The following is an 18918-nucleotide window of genomic DNA, read 5'->3' on the forward strand; positions in this document are numbered from 1 at the left end:
AGATCGATACTCAGATTTCGATCCGTTTTAAATTTTTTTCCTGCGATTTTGTACGTTGTTAGATGTAATAACGCGCGAATTATTGAAATCATTTAAAACTGCTTTGCATCCAGTAGTTTCTTTTCTTCTTTGATAGTTTTTTACATCATCCTGCATGCACACCGTGCTTTGTGTCTGCCCTAAGCATACGTTTTGGACGTTTTTCGTGAGCGTGTCTTAAAACGTTCCGTAGTGGTGCTTTACGTAAAAGATCACATAGACAGGTTATTGTACTGACTTTAGAAATGTTACATTTTTTTCTTTCTTTTTGGCGTCCACAGCAAAAAGGATGGCGTTATCATACAGTGTAAAATTGTATGGTGTAGGTGTTGCGTAAAATTTCACCTCTTCCCAGCAACGTGATCTACCTCTCGTAACTAAAATGGTAGAATTTCTGTCTTTCTGTAGGTGTTAGCTAAAATGAGTCGGCTGGCGCGCCGAACCAATCGAGAACAGACACTTCTCGATTAGAAGCAAATACGGTAGTTAGTGAGCTTATTGGCTTATTGGACAGTTAGGGTTTCTGTCCACCCCTTGTATAGAGCGAAGTGTAAACATAGGCAACGGGCCGTGCCGTGCCGCCGCGGGCCGTGCCTGGCCGTGCCGCGGTGGGGGGCGTGCCATGCCGGCTCAGCGGCGGGCCGTGCCTAATTTTGGCACACCCCAGCCCACGGCACGGCCCACGTGCCTGGCGGGGCGTGCCGTGCCGGGCCGCGGGCCAAACCGTGCCACTTTTTTTTTTTAATAATAAATATAAATAAAAAACGATATATATATATATATATATATATATATATATTCTCTAGTAAAACTTAATTTTATATAAATAATGTGATTAATTTATGTTTATGTTAATGTTAATATATTTTGTTTTGAACAACTTTATTTTAATTAAGGTTATATAAATTATTTATCTAATTATGTTTAAGTTATATAAACAAATAAAAACAATTTTATTAATTTAGCAAAAAACAACAATGCATATAATAAAAAAAAATTACGAGTGCGATAATTCGAAAACACAAAAAATTGAAGAATAAGTTAGTTTATTATATGCCGGTAGCCGGTACGATAAATCGATAATACAAATAATTAATGATAATTAAAAATCATACAATATTTGGTGAATAACTTCATTTATTATATGGAATACAAAGTTCGATAATACAAAAATTGTACAATATTGTATAATGTAAATATGTAATTATAATTGTTCGTCTTTGTCTTCGTCTTCTTGTGGTTCAAGGTCATCGTCCAATTGAGTTGATTGAGAAGTATGAGAACTAAAAGAAGTCGACGTTCCTTCATCATCGTCGTTTTGTGCATAAGTACGATCTTGAGAACGAGTTTCGGCATCCAACCAATCCTTGAAGCAAACACACATTTCAAGTGTTTCGAGTTTTAGTCTTGTTCTTCTATCGTCTAAAACCCGTCCCGACGCACTAAAAGCTCTTTTGGAGGCAACGGAGGAGCCTTGGATAGCAAAAATATCACGAGCCATTGCGGACAAAATTGGATGTTTCATGGTTTGTGATTTCCACCAATCAAGGATGTCGAGGCCAAACTTCTCTTCATCGTCCATGCCTTTCATGAAGTCGTAACTTAGGTACATTTGCAACTCCGAAACATCGCTTTGTGTTCTCCTAGTTAATGATGATTCCGTACCTGAAAACTTGGACATCATGTTAGCAGCTTGTGCAAATAAACCTTTGGCCCGTTTACTTACGTTTTTGGATGTTTGAGAAGGGGCAAATCGAGACACGGTTCCATATTTAGTTTCATAAACTCTATATAAAGAGAAAAACTCATTAGTCACCTTATTTTTAAAAGTTTCAACATCATCTTCCAAATTCATGTTACTATAATAATTAATAAAAAAGTGCCATCATATTTATACCTGGGATCTAAAATAGAAGAAAAAATATAAATCATAGGAATATCAGTGTAATATTTACGCCATTTTTCTTCCATAGATGGAAAATATCCATGATATTCATATTGTGATCGATGTTCGGCAAAAAGTTGTGCAAGTAAACATGCATTGCTAAGAAAAGAATGGGAACAAGGATTATATACAGAAGAAAAACAATGTGTCATACTATATAGTAATTGTAAAAACTGCATATATTTTTCACAATTAGCCCAATCATCTTCTAGTAAAGCACATTGTGGAATTTTCATATTATAAAAAAGTGTTAAATCAACCTTGTACTCGATTGCTCGACTCAACATTTCATAGGTGGAGTTCCACCTAGTTGGACAATCCGGTGCTATTTTTATAATCTTTCTCCTTTGTTGCCTGCAAAAACCTTTCCATTCTTGATATCTCAAGTTAGAGCTATTAATAGACATAATAGCATTCCTTATTTTGTGATAAAATGAACCAATTACTTGTGTTCCATCCTTCACACACAAGTTAAGAACATGACAAATGCATCTAATATGAAGTGCTTCTCCATATAATACTAAATCGGTCGATTTGGGTTTAACCAAATTCGCAATATATGTCATAGAAGTTACGTTATCGAAAGTCATATACATGATTTTATCCCTAAGACTATATGCATCAATGGCTTCCATTAAATGATGAGAAATGTTAAGACCGGTATGAGGGTATTCAAGCATTTTAAAATGAATGATGCGTTTTTGTAACAACCAATCATTATCCAACCAATGACAAGTAAAACACATAAATAGTGAAGTCTGTATCCACTATCCCATGCATCGGCAGTTAAAGAAACTCTACTAGGAAGATTAGCCAATTCATTTACTAATTTCAATTTATACTCTTGATAATTCTTCATGGCAGCAGATCGAACGATTTTTCGGGAGATTTTTTTGTGTTTGGGTTGTAGTGCTCGGTTAATGTAGTTGTTAAAGGCATAATTTTCGGCGAAAAGAAAAGGTTGTTCGGCAGGTACAATCATTCTCCCAAGTTCATCCCTATCTTTCTCATAACTATAAATGAAGCCTTGTGGATGGAAATGAGAAATTTTGGGTTGGGTTGGATCATTAGATGGTCCACCACATCTTTTTGAATGTCTACTAAAGTGTCCCGTCCCTCCCTTGGTATCGGCCGAGAAAATTTTACTAAAAGTCCGACACCGGGCTTTGGTTCCATTTTTACTCAATTGATAATGTGCCCAAACTTCACTCTTTCTGTTGGTTTGAGCAAATTCCTCTTCGGTACACCACTCTAATATGTTAGGATTTTGGGTGTTAGGCATTTGGGTGGATTGTTCACTCGACCCGGAGGCTTGTGTTTGGCTACCTTGGTTACTAAGAATAGAAAATTCATGTTGTGATCCGTATAAATGAGGTGAGAAATGGGTTTGTTGAAATCCCGAACTAGGCATAGTCCAAGGAGCCATATCATCCATTTGTTCGTGCCCTCCCGTGGTTTGGAGATGAAATAAAGGGGTGGAAGTGTTTGAAAGGGCATGTTAGGGGAGTGAAAGGGCATGTTAGGGGAGGGAAAGGTGTTAGGGGGGGCATTGAAGTGTTTGGGTTTGGTGATTCCCTACGTTTTGACTTGGCTTTTCTAGAGGAGGAGGAAGTGTTCGGGTTTGATGCCATGATATTTAATAATAATAACAACAACAATAATAATACAAATAACAAATTAATAATAACAATTGACAATAATAATAATAACGATAGCAATAAGAATTAGTAAGTAGTTTTTATATAAATTAAGTTTTCAAAAATAATTATAATAATAGTAGATTACTTAGGTCAATGAGATCCCAGGTAGGAGAGGTTAGGAACGACGTTGTCCATAGCCCAAGTCCTGCCTTAGACAGATTTCACTAACAATTTAAATTATCCACAATAAAAATAGAAAGTAGTTTTTATATAATTAAGTTGTTCCAACTTCCAAGAAAACAATAACAACAATAACAACAACAACAACAACAACAACAACAACAACAACAACAACAACAACAACAATAATAATAATAATAACAATAATAATAATAATAACAATAATAATAATAATAATAACAATAATAATAACAATAACAAATTAAAATAAAGTTGAGTTAGATCTTACAATGACGCTTCAATTGCTTTCCCAAATTTATAATTTCCCGATCCCGAATTTATAATTTCCCGAGTGTAAATATAAGAATTTTTTTTTTATTAATAATTTTGGTAGTAGACTAATAAAAGTAAAAATGTAAAATTTATAAGAGAGTAGGAATTTTTTTTTCTTTGCACAAAAGAGAAAGAGAGTAAGATTGTAGGAATTAGAGAATAAGAAAATTAGAGAATAAGAGAGAAGAGATGAGTTGATGAATTGTGAAAATTTTGGAGGAAGAAATGAGGTATTTATAGGGATTTTGGGTGGGAAAAATGGCCGTCTTATAGCCGTTTTAGAGCTGTTGGAAAACGGCTACTTCCAACAGCTAGGCACGGGCCGTGTCGTGCCGTGCCGGCGTGCCGGGTATCGTGCCGCCCACCGTGCCCGTGCCGTGCCCGTGCCATTTTCTGAAATTTGTGTTCACGGCACGGCCCCAGCCCACTGGTGGGCCGCCATGCCGGCGTCGTGCCGGGCCCGTGCCGCCCGCGTGCCGGCACGACCCGTGCCCACCTTTAGCGAAGTGCGATGTCGCATCTATTTAGGCACGTGCCCCCAGTCCCGAGACACGTGTTTTCTTCTTGTGGACAAAACTGCTGAGAGAGTTGCCGATTTTCTTCTCTCTCACTGGATTTGGATATGTGCCTCCAGTCCTAAGACATGTATTTCTATCTTGTGGACACCGAATACTGCGTTTTGACAAGCAAGTGTCAAGAACTTTATTCACGTGTTAGGCTACGAATGCCGAAACACCTCTCCTTTTATCATCTTTTTAACTTGCTAAAATCAGACTATAGTTTCAATGACATATCGAGGGACTTTAGATCAACGATGCCATAATTGAGAGGATATCATCCTCTTTACTCTTTTTAAACCGATATCTTCTCATGACATGACATCACCCAGGATAGCCTTTACTTGTAAAAGTGGTCTACATTTGCAAAGAATCAATCTAGATTCTTTAGCGCGTTAAGACTAGAAAATATTTTTTTCTAGCCTTAATAGCTACTTGTCTTAAACACTTAGCGAATCAAAGATTGTTTTGACATACTTAACACTATTGAAATATTCTTTGTTCTTAGGGATCTTCGCAGAATGAGTCTCGGATTTATTTCCTTGGCTACTTTGAGTCCTCGCCTATTCTACACTCGATCAAAATAGGGGCTAATTGTAGACATCTACTTTTGGCCTCTTGTCCCGACAGGAAGTGGTATGACGATAAATAAAGCCATCTTTCTGTTGGATCAACATGAGGAATGCTTATGGACAACTAATTAGGTCACAAGAATGCAAAATAACTAGCAAAACCAAAAACAAAATGAATTAAGGTCCAAATCAACTAAGCCCGATAATAATTAGCCTTAAGCCCGAGGTTAAAACCTAATTATGACGGATTTAGAGGCGCCTAGGTTAAAAATCAATGCAGCTGCAAATAAATCCGCGCGCATCTCAATGAGTCGCGCTGGTCTGGCGCACGCAACTCACAAGGTTGCGCTTGACACGCAGCACAACCTCTAGTGATGTGATTACGGAAGATTCAGAATTTCATAAAAATATAAAATCAAATCTTACCATAATACCGCGAGCAAGACATACTGTTGCGCTGCTCAAAGCAGCGCATCTAACCCATTCAGATGTGCGCAACACCTGCTGCGGCAGAATACGCAAAACCCTAAATGCATCCATTCCCTATAAATAGAGGCTTAATACGAGGCTGAAACGGAGAGGAAAGTAACCTAAAACTCTGGCATAAACTTTGTGAACTTGTGTACTCTTAACTCTCTTGTCCTAAACACTCACCCCCCCTCAATACTTGTTACTACGGTGGAGGTTCCCGAACAAGAAGGAGTCCATAAGTGTTCTAAACGAAGATCTAGCAAGGAGAAGTGGTAAATTCCCGAGCAATTAGATCAATCACCTTTGTTTCTTGTTTAAATAACCTTTAATTAATTAATTAGTGTTTCTTGATCACTTTAAACGAACTTTTAATTAATTAAATCCACATAGTATCTTTGTTAAATAAAGAATAGAATTGATTGAATAAGGATAACGACCTTTGCAATGTAATTCCTACATGATTGATGCTTGTAAATAAAATCAACTAACTTAGTTTTAGGTATCACGTTGCATATATTGTTTGGTGATGAAATTGTGAAAAGGGAAGAGCTAGTAGAGGTCGTACTAAAGCTAGGATAGTGATTCCCCCCTAAAGGAAACGTTATTTTAGTACCCTCGCTCCCGAACTCATTTTTGGTACACGTAGACCAATTTGGGCATGGGTAAACTTACGATTTGTGCTAAATATCCCTTAAACTCTACTTGGGAGAAAGGCATGAACGAGGTTTATGAGTTTTCCTAAAAACTCATTGGCGACTCAAATTCTAATTCAAGGTCCCCCAAATAGTCAGGAATTCAAATCATAATACACCCTAACAAGTGTAAAGTCCTAGGCTTTTAAAGAGCCGTGGGCATTTAAGGAGAAGGATCCCATACGATTGGCATACCCTCCTTACAGCAACTAGGAGACTGTAGTATTAGTTTTTCATAGAGAAACTAAATACTAGAAATGATCCCATTATTATTTTGCTAATTTCTTAACCTTGAGGTAAAAATTTAGCGTATAATGGGAAATGCGAATTTAGGTAGTTATCATGCTGTTTAGAATAAATAACTAAATAACTTAGGAAATGATGCTAATTATTTAGATTTTTATCTTTTTTTTGTTTAACATAATAGCATGCCTAGACAACAAGACCGAGATATTTCTACTCGTGGCCGGCGTCAGGCTTTGAGAAAGGACACTCCCTCGGTTCCTAAGGATATAGATGATGCCTTGGAGCCCAAGCCTCGCCCCTCTACAAGCAGGGGTAGGTGAACCCCCACCCTCATTGACACCAGACGAGTTAGTTTTCTGTCGTGAGAACCATATTTCTCACCGTCCGCTTGCCGGATTAGTCGATGGTGTATTTCGCCATCATGGTTCAGGAGCTGGAGACTTGATTCCCCGGCTATACAGGGTCATCACAAGGGATCCCGTTACCAACGCATTGTGGGAGTCTTCTGGTTTAGGCGATTTTTACTCAGCGGTTGTGGGATTTTGCAGCCCCCGAGGCTGTGGTTCGATAGTCTTCCGAGAGTTGTTTGAGTATTTTTAGGATACTACCAACACTTTCCACTTCGCTTGGGGGGAGATGATGGTGACTCCTCTCGATTTCAGCATGATCAACGGCTTGCGTTTCACTGATCGGCCTAATCAGATGATTCCTGACCTCACTTGGGGGGCGAGTGAGGTAGTGGACTTGTTAGGTCCTGTCGTTCACCATATCAGGACTAGGCCGGTGCCTCGAGGTGGTCCTCGGAGTGGGCGGTCAGAGTTGGCTTCTATTCTTTCCCATGGTTTTGTTATTGCTGAGACGACACCTGAGCAGCGAGTACAGATCTTCATCTTTATCCTTATTTCCAAGACTCTTTCTCATGATAGGAGTTCTCGCGCACTCCTTTTTTACCTTCCGTTTCTGACTAGGATCGCTGAGATAGGATCCTTTAGTTGGGCTAGTCTAGGATATGCTGATCTTCTCTCGTCGCTGCGTCATGGCTGTAGGCAGCTGAACGATCAGTCCCCTGTTGCCGTCTATGGTCTTTGGAGAGTTGTAGAGGTGACGATCCTTTTTCTTCATGTTTTGGTTTTACCAGTTTGGCTCATGTACTTAGAGATTATTCTTATTGCAGCTATGGTTCTACGAGTACTTTCCAGGTTTAGCCCCTCAACGGCGTCGTGGAGCGGTCCACGACTTTCCTATCGGTGCCAGCTGGCGTGACCGGGGCGAGTCTCGAGTGGAGTCAGTAACGAGTCTGCGAGGGTAATTGCATCGGGGCTCCACCACTGTTGGCGTAAGGATCGACTTTACAGCATATTTCTTTTATTTTGATATTATTTCTCGGCATTTACTACATTCTTTTATGGCTTTCAAGTTTCGGTCGAGATCCAGTATCGTCCTTGGGCTGGCTTAACTTACCTTCCCGAGGCTTTGGAGCGCTCAACGTGGAGTACCGTCTTCTTTGGTACATCACGTCTTGTCTGGTACCTTGGAGAGCGCGTAGTCCGCCAGCACAACGTTGACCGCTTTGTAGTGTCATTGCCTCCGCCTGCGTCGATGTTCCACTCACGCTCATTGGAGGCGCTGGTGAGCAGAGAATAGCGCTATCAGTTTTCTTGGCGAGAGCTTGTGCGCTTGGACGGCAATTATTCTCAGGACTTGCTTCCTGAGGTTTGATTTTTTGAGAATTTTTTATGGTAGTCCTTGTTTAAACCGTCGAATAACCTGATTATTTGATCATATTTTAGGCGACTGCTCGTCGTAAGGGGAAGGTTGAGATCCCATCTCAGTTCGTCCGTTACCCTAGGTCGATTGGTATGGTCGAGGACCATATTGCTGATGCACTAGAGGGTTTTAGGCAGGCGTAGGAGTCTCTGCCTGAGGAGTTTGAGCCGGTAAGCTTTTTGACACAGTTTTCATTCTTCTTAATATTGCTTGTTACTGATTTTTTTTCCTTCAGGTCACGCACTCGGATATGATGAGCATGATGAAGCTGGTCGATGCTCTAAAATATTGAGTCATCAAGCTATGACGCGGTGTGAGTTGTCGGAGTGGTTCAGACAATGTTCACGAGGTATATTTGCCTGTTTTCCCATGTTTACCTTTTGTTTTACCTTACACCACTAATATCTTCTCATTTTGTGTCTTTCTAGAGTGATGGAGGCGACGGAGGTCTCACTCGCACTCGAGGCATAGAGGCTCGGACGAGGGGGAGCCTAGTCGCCGCAGACGAACACCTGAGATTCGTCTGCATTCTCAGACCCAGTGGCAGCATCCTCAGTCTTCTCAGCCATTTAAGGAGTTCCAAACTCAGTTCCAGCAGCCTCAGTCCTCTCAGCCGTTCTAGCACTTTCAGACCCAGTGGCAGCGTCCTCCGTCTTCCCAGCCATTTAAGCCTTTACAGCCTTAGTGTAGGCCTATCATTACTCCTGTGGATCAGGGCTTATTTTAAGTTCCAATGTCTGGGACGATGCCTTCACCGACGATGCCTACATCTTGGAGTCAGCCTACGCAATTTACCAGCTTGACAGGACCTGCCTTGACTTTGTCTTCTACAAGAGTCGTGGGGACTAGTAGGGACACTACTCCTCGTACTCGGATGATGGAGGGCCTTTTTGGTCTGCCATTCCCTTACTCGCAATCTCGTGATGACACTGATCCTAGTTCTTCTAGATCTGGAGTTTTTTTACCGAGGGTTTTATTATGTACTTTGACACTACTTATGTACCATGACTCATTCTTGTACATTATATTCACACTTTTTGTATTTGACACTTTATTTATTTGATTAGTGTGTATGTTAGTGTGTGCTTGTGACTGTTTGTGTGTGATTGTGTATTTATTAATGAAGCGAAAAATATACCGTTATTTTTTCGTAAGTGGAGGGTACCGACCTTCTCCCAAAAGAAAAAAGACGAAAAAAAGGGATTAAAAAATTTTTACAACTTCCCCAAAAATAAAAGGAAATAAAAGAAATGGGACAAGTTTTACAACTTCCCCAAAAATAAAAATACAATAAAAAAAAATGGGACAAATTTTACAATTTCCCCAAAATTAAAAATAAAATAAGAAAATGGGACAATTTTTACAACTTCCCTAAAATAAAAAATGGGACAAGTTTTACAACTTCCCCAAAAATAAAAATAAAATAAAATAAAAAATGGGACAAGTTTTACAACTTCCCCAAAAAATAAAAAGAAAATAATAAAAATAAAAATAAAAGTAAAAATAAAATAAATGGAGAATTTATTAGGAATAAAACTCTCGAAAAGAGAGTTTGAAGGATAAACGATTAAGGAAAACAAAAGAAAAATCCGGAAAAAATAGGTCAAGGATAAAAAAAAAAGGAAAAAAAAATGTCGTGTAACCACAGTGACACGTGGGTTTGTACCTTGTCACGGTAGACATTGCCGCGTTACGGCGCTTTGTCCCGTTACACGGTATCTTCTTCCGTGTCGCGGTGCGCAAATAATTCAGCGGTGCGTTCGCGCGTGCAACAAGATAAATTTTTTGCGTTTCTGGACTCTTTTGGCTATAAATTACGACCAGCTAATTCGTGATATGCATAATTACGAAACATAAAATAACTAGAATTTCATATTTCAATAATAATGTCTCGGAATTTTGATAATACATTGCGTGCTTGGTCGTATTCCTTGACCAATATAGAGAAAAGAGAGCTAGAATTATTCCATGTCAGGGGTTTACTAGCGTTGAGGCATGTAGCAATTGAACATGATTTCCTAAGAGCATCTTTAGATTATTGGAGTCCGGAAACCTATTGTTTCAAGTTCGATTATGATGAAATCTGTCCTCTGGCGGAGGAATTTGGTGCTATCTTTGGCTTCCCTGCTAGAGTTCTCGTTGCAATGCCTACTTTCCGTGAATATTATTACCGGGATTTCGAAATTCATCTGAATCTAACAGATCCAAATTTAAATAGGATTGTATGTGGTAACGAAGTAAATCTAGAAAAGCTTGCAAATTTATATTTAAATCGTCATGTCTGAGTCAGACCATGTATATCGTAGGAGAGCTTATATTTTTTGCATGTTTAGCAAGCTTTTATTTGCAAACGGTATAATAGGACATGCTAGTTTAGCATCTGTTTTTTTTTTTTGGTGTTCCACCCGATTCACCCTTTGGGCTAATCCGGATTCAGGAATCAGTTCTGGGTGGTTAGGTTCCAGTCCCCTCCCGATTGTTGTTGTGGGGGATCGAACATGGGTTATCCCTACCAAGTGTAATCCCAATCACCACTACACCAACATTCAATTGGTTGCTAGTTTAGCATATGTGCTTGAACATGTTGAATCTGGAAGATCCCCTATGCCTACTTGCCTTGGAGAAACTCTGTGTGGTCTAAATGAAGCAAAATCTGACCGGAAAGCCGTCAGGAAGGGCTCTCTCGTGCTGTTGCAGGTAAAAACGGCTTCTGTTTAATAACCGTGACACGCGGCTGGCATCGTGCCACAGTGTCATTTACTGCGACACGGTGCTGTATGCCGTGTCACGGTGCCCCATCACTTTTTTTTTAAATTACTAACGATCTGCGCTTTTTTTTTAAAATTACTAACCTTCTGCATTTTTTTTTCATATTTGGTTGATGGAGCTTTTGGAACTCTTTGAAGCCCCCGACAATATTGAAAAATATGGCCCCAATGATCTAGTTCGTAGGAAGAAAAACTACTCTGCAAACATGTCTTATGATGATTGAAAGTTGTTCTTTGCGAAGAGAGAATTTTCTATTCTATGGGTGGTGCCGTGGTGGAGCCTTACTAGGATGGTCGGGATAAATGATACTCCGTATTGTCGTGTTTCTAGCCTCTCAAAATTGACTTTTTATTTCCCTTTCTGATTGATGCGACAATATGGTCTTGAACAAGTAGTTCCACGCTATAGTGATAGTCCTCGTGAAGTATCATTGCATGAAAGTAATGTGCATAAGTATGAGACGTATTGGATTGGAAGGCCTTTGTGGATCGTTTGTACAAGTAATCAACCTCCTCCACCCTTGTCTAGTGCATACAAAATCATGGTTAAATCCTCGAAGTAGGAGAGAACGAGTTGGATCGCGTAAGTTTGATGGTTATGTGAAGGAACGACTTAGAAGTAAGAAGGCACCTCCTAAAAATCGTTTTAGTCCGAGAACACAAGGAATTGAGTTTAAGACTCCTATCATGCTTAAAAAGTAGAGTTGGGTAAAAGGAAAGGGTAAGGACAAGATGGCGTATAGAGAGAAACAAACGAAGAAACCTAAGAGAGGTGAAAGGGGTGAAAGCTCTACTAGGGGTGTGACGGTTCGAGCTACGAAGGACACACTAATGGTGAAGGGCGACCTAGTTGAAAAGAAGAAAGAAATTCCTAAGGCTAAGAAGGATTAGACCAATATTGCTTTGCTTTTATGATTTAAGTTTTAATTTTAAATAAGGGGTATGATGCTAATAATTGTAGCGATATTTATTTATTAATAATAGCATATTTATTTTTGCCTTAATTAAAACTTAGAATGACTTTTTATTTTTTTCCTTTTTCATATTTATTTATCCGAGTAAAGAAGTCGGATGCAATGGAAGAATAAAAATCGTCGAACGAAATAACAATTAACAAAACTACAAAATCCCGGAAAAGCTGTTTGTCGCACCTCGGTGTTTTGTGTCATGACACGGCTGTTTTTGCCTCGTCACGGTAGCCAATGACGTGGCACGTCACTTTTCTGCTGCATTCCTCTGCCAAAATTCCACCGTGTCGCGGTGTATCCTGCCATGGTGCGGTGGACATTGCCGCGACGCGGTGTTTTTTGCCGTGACGCGGTGCCTGTGATTGTGTGATTTTCTTTGTTGTATGCTGCATTTTTGTTGACGAAGAAGGGATTTTTATTTTTAAAGTGGTTGGGCCCCCTTGAGGGGTTGCTAACGTATCCTTAAAAGGAATCAGGGAAAACGTAGCTCTATCGGGTCTTGAACCCATGCAACTAAGCATAAAATTTCTTGAGTTGATCCAAGTTGGTTAAATTATGGAAGCCATTGCCATCCATGTCTACTAATTGTGTCGCTCGGCCCGAAAAAATAGACTTCACAATGTATGGACCTGACCAATTTGGTCTTAAATTTCCTCTTAGATCTAACACATTTTTGCGAAGTGCCTTAAGCACTAAATCACCTTCTTTTATATTCCTAGTCTTGACTTTTCTATTGAAATGTCATGCCATACGCTGTTGGTAGGTTTGGACATGATGCAAAGCTGCTAAGCGTTTTTCGTCAAGTAAAACTAGTTCATCATATCTCTCTTTAATCAAGTCGACTTCATCTAGTTGTCTTTCTAACGCAATCCGTAGAGAAGGGATCTCTAACTCGATTGGTTCTACGGCTTCAAATCCATAAACTAAAGAGAAGGGGGTGGCCCCGGTTGATATATGAACAGAAGTTCGATAACCCCAAAGAGCGAAGTGTAGCTTGCTTGGCCAATCTTTATAGTTTTTCGTCATTTTTTAAATGATGGTCTTTACATTCTTGTTGGCCAATTCCACCGTGCCATTGGTTTGTGGCCTGTAAGGTGATGATCTATGATGTTTGATGTAATATTTCTGTAATAGTTCGGCGCACTCGGCTTAGAAATGCGTCCCATTATCACTAATCATTTCTTGCGTTACACGATAGCGGCATATGATGTTTTTCTTGATGAATTGAGCTACATGTGTTTGCCGTGAGCTTAGCATAGAAAGAAACTTCGACCCACTTAGTGAAGTAGTCAATTGCTACAAGGATTAACTCATGTCCCCCTTGTCCTAGTCGCGTTATCTTCCCAATGATGTCGATTCCCCAAGTAGAGAAAGGCCATGGAGAAGTGTATGTGTAGAGAAGCGAAGGTGGAACGTGCTGTAAATTTGCGTAGACCTGACACTTCATGCGTTTCTTGACATATTCGTGGCAATCTCTCTCCATGGTAGTCTAATAATAACCTTGTCATTGAATATTTTGGACTAACATCTTAGCATTCATATGCGTTCCACATATTCTAGCATGAAGATTTTTCGTGGTTCTATGTGCTTCTTTCTTAGCTATGCATAAGAGGTTTCTCCCTTGTGCGGTCCTTTTGTGGATGTTCTCCCCTGATGAGCACATACTATGAGGCCAGGAGCCTCAAAGCACAGCGTGCCCTTTTATCAATGTTAGGAGGGTATTCTCCCTTCGTCACATAGTCAAGGATGTCTGTATACCATGGCTCTTCATCTTCTTCTTGTGTTTCTTGTTCATCATCAAGTGCGTGAACATAAGCCGGCTCATATCTTCTTTCTATAGTCAATGGCATTCTGACTGTGTCTCTTGGAATTCGCACCATTGATGCCAACTTAGCTAGTGCTTCGGCAAACTGATTCTCTTCTTTAGGTAAGTATGTGTATTCCACTTCATCTAGTATCTCCATGAGAGTTTCCAGATGAGCTTGATACGTAGCGGACTTTCACTTCTCACTTTCCATCTCTTAGAGATCTGGTTGATTATTAGTGACGAGTCGCCATAGATTCTAAACTTCTTAATTCCCAAGGCCACAGTTGTTTCTAATCCTAAGATGCACGCTTCATATTTTGCAGCGTTGTTGGTAATATCAAAATCGAGCTTCATGGAAATTGGAATGTGCTCTTCGTTGGGTGATACGAGCAAGACTCCTACACCACCAACCTTTTGGTTTGAAGCTCCATCGAAATAGAGTGTCCAACTATCATCTTCGGTCATGAGTAGATCTTCGTCAGGGAAATCATACTCTTCTTCTTCTTTCTTAACTTCTTCCAGTGGGAAATCTGCTAAGAAGTCAGAAACTGCAGAACCTTTTATGGCCTCTTGTGGTACGAATTTCAAATCAAACTGAGCAAGGTTGACTATCCACCTTGATAATTTGCCATTGAGTGTTGCCTTCTCGAACAAGTACTTGAGAAGATCCGTTTTTGATATGACATGCACTATATGAGTGAGCATGTAATGTCTTAATTTCTGGGCGGCCTACACGAGTGCGAGACACAACTTTTCAAGTGACGTGTACTGAGTTTCATAACCTTGAAGCTTCTTACTCAAATAGTAGATTGCATTCTCTTTGCTTTCGATCTCTTGTGCTAGCATTGCTCCCATTGTTTCTCTTCTGACCGTAAGGTAGAGTCGAAGAGGAAAGTCAGGTATTGTTAGCGCTAGCATGGGTGGATTTTCCAGGCACTCTTTGATCTTGTCAAAAGCTTTTTGGCAATCGTCATCCCATGTGATTGGAACATTCTTCTTAAGTTTCTTGAATATAGGTTCACATATCGCAGTGAGTTTGGATATGAACCTACTTATATATTGCAACCTTCCGATAAAGCCTCGAATTTCCTTCTCAGTCTTGGGTGGTGGCATGGCCATGATTGCTTTGACTTTTGTGGGATCTATTTCAATCCCTCGAGAACTGATCACATAGCCAAGAAGTTTGCCTGATGTAACTCCGAATGCACAGTTTGCTGGATTCAATCTCATATTGTATTTGAAGAGTCGTTCAAAGAACTTACGAAGTGTAATGATGTGGCCTGGTCTATCTTTTGACTTGACGATCATATCATCAACATAGACCTCCACCTCTTTGTGCATCATGTCGTGTCACAATGTTGTTGCTGCTCTTTGGTTGGTGGCACCCGTGTTTTTCAACCCGAATGGGATTACCACATAGCAATATGTTCCCCATTGTGTGATGAATGTGGTTTTCTCCATGTCTTCCTTGGCCATCAGTACTTGATTATATCCAACATAGCCGTCCATGAAGGAAAGGAGTGCATGGTTTGCTATGTTGTCAACTAGAATGTCGATGTGAGGTAGAGGGAACCCATCCTTTGGGCTTGACTTGTTGAGATCCCTGTAATCAACACACATTTTGAACCTCCCATCTTTCTTTGGAATTGGAACCACATTAGCTATCCATTCTGGATACTTAGACACTTTGATGAAACCTGCAGCCAGTTGTTTTTTTATTTCTTCCTTGATTTTGAGAGCCACATCCGGTTTCATGCGCCGTAGCTTTTGCTTGATAGGCTTCATACCTAAAATGAGTGGTATCGTGTGTTGAGCTATCTCCCTGCCAATACCTGGCATATCTTGGTAGGACCAAGAGAATACATCAACAAATTCACAAAGGAAGTTAATTAGCTCTTTGCGTTCGTCTTGACTTAGTGTTAATCAAATTTTAACTTCTTTGATAGTCATATCATTGGAAATATTAATTGTTTCTGTATCTTCAATAATTGTCGTTTTATTTTCATGTTCTTCCATTGCTTTTATTATTTCTTTGTCATTTTTATCATTAGCAAAGCAATATTGATCAGGGCTAGGGGAATGACTCGCATCGTAAGCAAAGGTGTTCATCTTATTGAATTCTTCATACATTACATCAAAGAGGGCGAGGTCAGCTGCGACCTCACCGGAATTATTAGGGATAGATGGGGGAGACTCGACACTAGGAGGAACTACAGAAATAGACTCAATAGCAGAAAGAGGGCCAGCCTTAGATCCTACAGGCTCATCAATAGACTCAAACTCAGACTCGGACTCAGACGATTCAGATTCATCAAACATGGGGCTTTTCCAGTGGTCACTTCCAGCTTTTCTCCACTTGGCGTAGTTATCTTCACCGTTTTTCTCCAACCCTTCAGGACACCATCAGCTGGGAAAATCAACTCAGAGGGGTCGAAGTCTTTGCTTGGCATGACAGCTTAAATGAGCGCAGAGTTATCATTGTCGATGCGCCTAGGTTCATTCTTTTCTAGCCCGAAAAGAAGATTAATATTCATATCATCGTCGTCTGGACTAGTTGGTTCCCGAGATTTTGAAAACATATCACCTTCATCGATAAAATCAAAATCCATAAACACCTCGAACCCTGGCTCACGTTTCCCATTGTAGATGAAAGTTTCGGGAAATTCATAGCACGGGAAGTCCTCCCCTTTTTTGCTGTATTGGCCATTGAGAGTGAGGGGATAACGATTCATAGGCCTCTCTTTGTTTGTATTACGAGCTGTGTTGCGAGCAACCATCTTGATCACAGCTTGCTTCATGTCTTCTTTTGTTGGCTTAAATCCCAAGCCAAATGTGTCCTTTTTACGTGCATCAGGATAGCCCCAAAGTTCAGCCATTTTCTTTTTAAGTCCAAGGGTCATTCCAGGGAAATTCCCTTGCTTCTTCATAATTGCATTGACATTGATATTTGAATAGGGATCGAAGTCGAGATGACACTTCTCCTCTTCTTCGATCATGAGAACGTCTTCTAAAGAGAAACCCCAGAGATCCTCGTCTTCCTCATCATGCTCGACATGAACAATGGGAGTGTCAATAACTTGGATACGCATAGGAGAGGCATCACTGGTGATTGAAACCCCTCCAACTATAGCTTTGACCTTCTGGTGCAGCGATGATGGGATCGCCTTTAGCTCATGAAGCCAAAGGCGCCCTAACAACAGATTGAAAGAAGCCTTAATGTCCACCACTTGAAACTTGTTGCAACGTTCCATGGCTCGAGTAGTGATATTCAATGTGATAGTACCCACAACTTGACGGCGAGTATTATCATAAGAACGAATCCCTTGAGTAGAGGGAATCAATTCTTCATCTTTTATGCCCAACTTCTTTGTAGTGCGCAGCGGGCATACGTTAATTACTTAGCCATTATCAACTAGGCTCATAGGATCATTCATTTGCCTACACACCACAGTAAGATGTAAAGCCTTGTTATGTTGATCCCCTTCCGGGGGCAGATCTTTATCAGAAAAGGAAATCAAATTATTGGTACTTGGTAATTCGATAATAAGAAAACTAACTAGCCCTTGAGTCATATCACTATCAACTCCTAACTTCACCAGAGCATTCATCACAGCTTTTCGATGCTCGTGGGAGGTAGCCAGAAGCTTCTATACATTCATTTCCACCTTAGTCTTTTGCAGTTACTTGATCACATTGCTTACAAGATCAATGGGATCAACTATTGGTTGTGCTTGCGGTGGAGGTGGAGGTGGATTAGGTTGCTGTAACCTTCCATTCCTGGTGAGAACCTTTACCTCAAGGTCCCCCCAAACATCCTCACTGTCTTCATAGTCGACAGCGCTAAGAGGTGGACAGGCTATGTCTTTGAGATAGACGTCTTCATCGTCACTATACCAAATTCGATTCACTTCTTCATAACTTGACACGAAAACAATTTCTGGCTGAGGCTCATCCACAGATTAGATGAATAGTGATGGATCAAAGGAGACTTCATCTCCTGTGATAGCCAAAGCATCAGAAAGAGGACCTGTTTGAATATTAGGCTTCTTGGCCCCTGGAGGGACAGGAAGCTAATTAGCATCAATCAAGTCTTGAATTGCATCTTTTAACTTACAGCATTACTCAGTAGTATGACCCTTGCCTTGGTGAAACTTGCAATGAGCATTGGGGTTATAGCTAGCAATTCTGTTCTCAGGTCTGGGCTTCGGAAATGGCCCAATAGGCATGATTAATCCTTGACTATGCAGGCGATCAAAAGTAGTGTCATAGCTCATTCCTAAAGGTGTATAAACCCTCCTTTTCTTTTGTAATTTCTAAGTAGTAGCATTGAGAGCCAACACATCATTGAGGTTAATGTTATTATTAGCATTGTTGGGCTTGGAAGACGAAGAAGAAGGACTGTCGTTCTTCTTGTTTTTCCAAGTGTTATTGTTATTATTGCTACTTGCAGTCTTTATCAACTCGTCCTCAATGTTGATCCCAATATTTTACACGGCTTCGAAAGTGTTCAAAGGAAGAAACTTCAAATGCTACTTGTACTTATGAGTTAGATTTTGGATAAAGAGGCAAACCATCTCCTTCTCCTTGGGAGGATCCACCAAGAGTGCAACTGTTTCTCTCCACCTACTTAGATAGGCAGTGAAGCCTTCATTCTCTTTTTATTTGAGAATGGAGAGTTCACGTTCAGAAGTCTTAGCCTGAATGTTAGACTTGTAGCGACTCATGAAGCTTTTAGTAACTTCGTCCCAAGTCGCAGTATGCTTGGAATCTAAAGAATAAAACCACTGTTGACATGCGTGCTCTAAGGAAAGAGGAAACACAGTAGGGAAGAGTGCCACATCTAATCCTTTGATAGCCATGGTTGAAGAAAAGGCCATCAAGTGAAACATAGTGTTATTAGTAGGCTTGAACTTTGGGATGTCAGCAGTAGAAA

This window comes from Chenopodium album, chromosome 18, assembly GCF_948465745.1.
Source record: "Chenopodium album chromosome 18, dcCheAlbu1.1, whole genome shotgun sequence".
NCBI lineage: Eukaryota > Viridiplantae > Streptophyta > Magnoliopsida > Caryophyllales > Amaranthaceae > Chenopodium > Chenopodium album.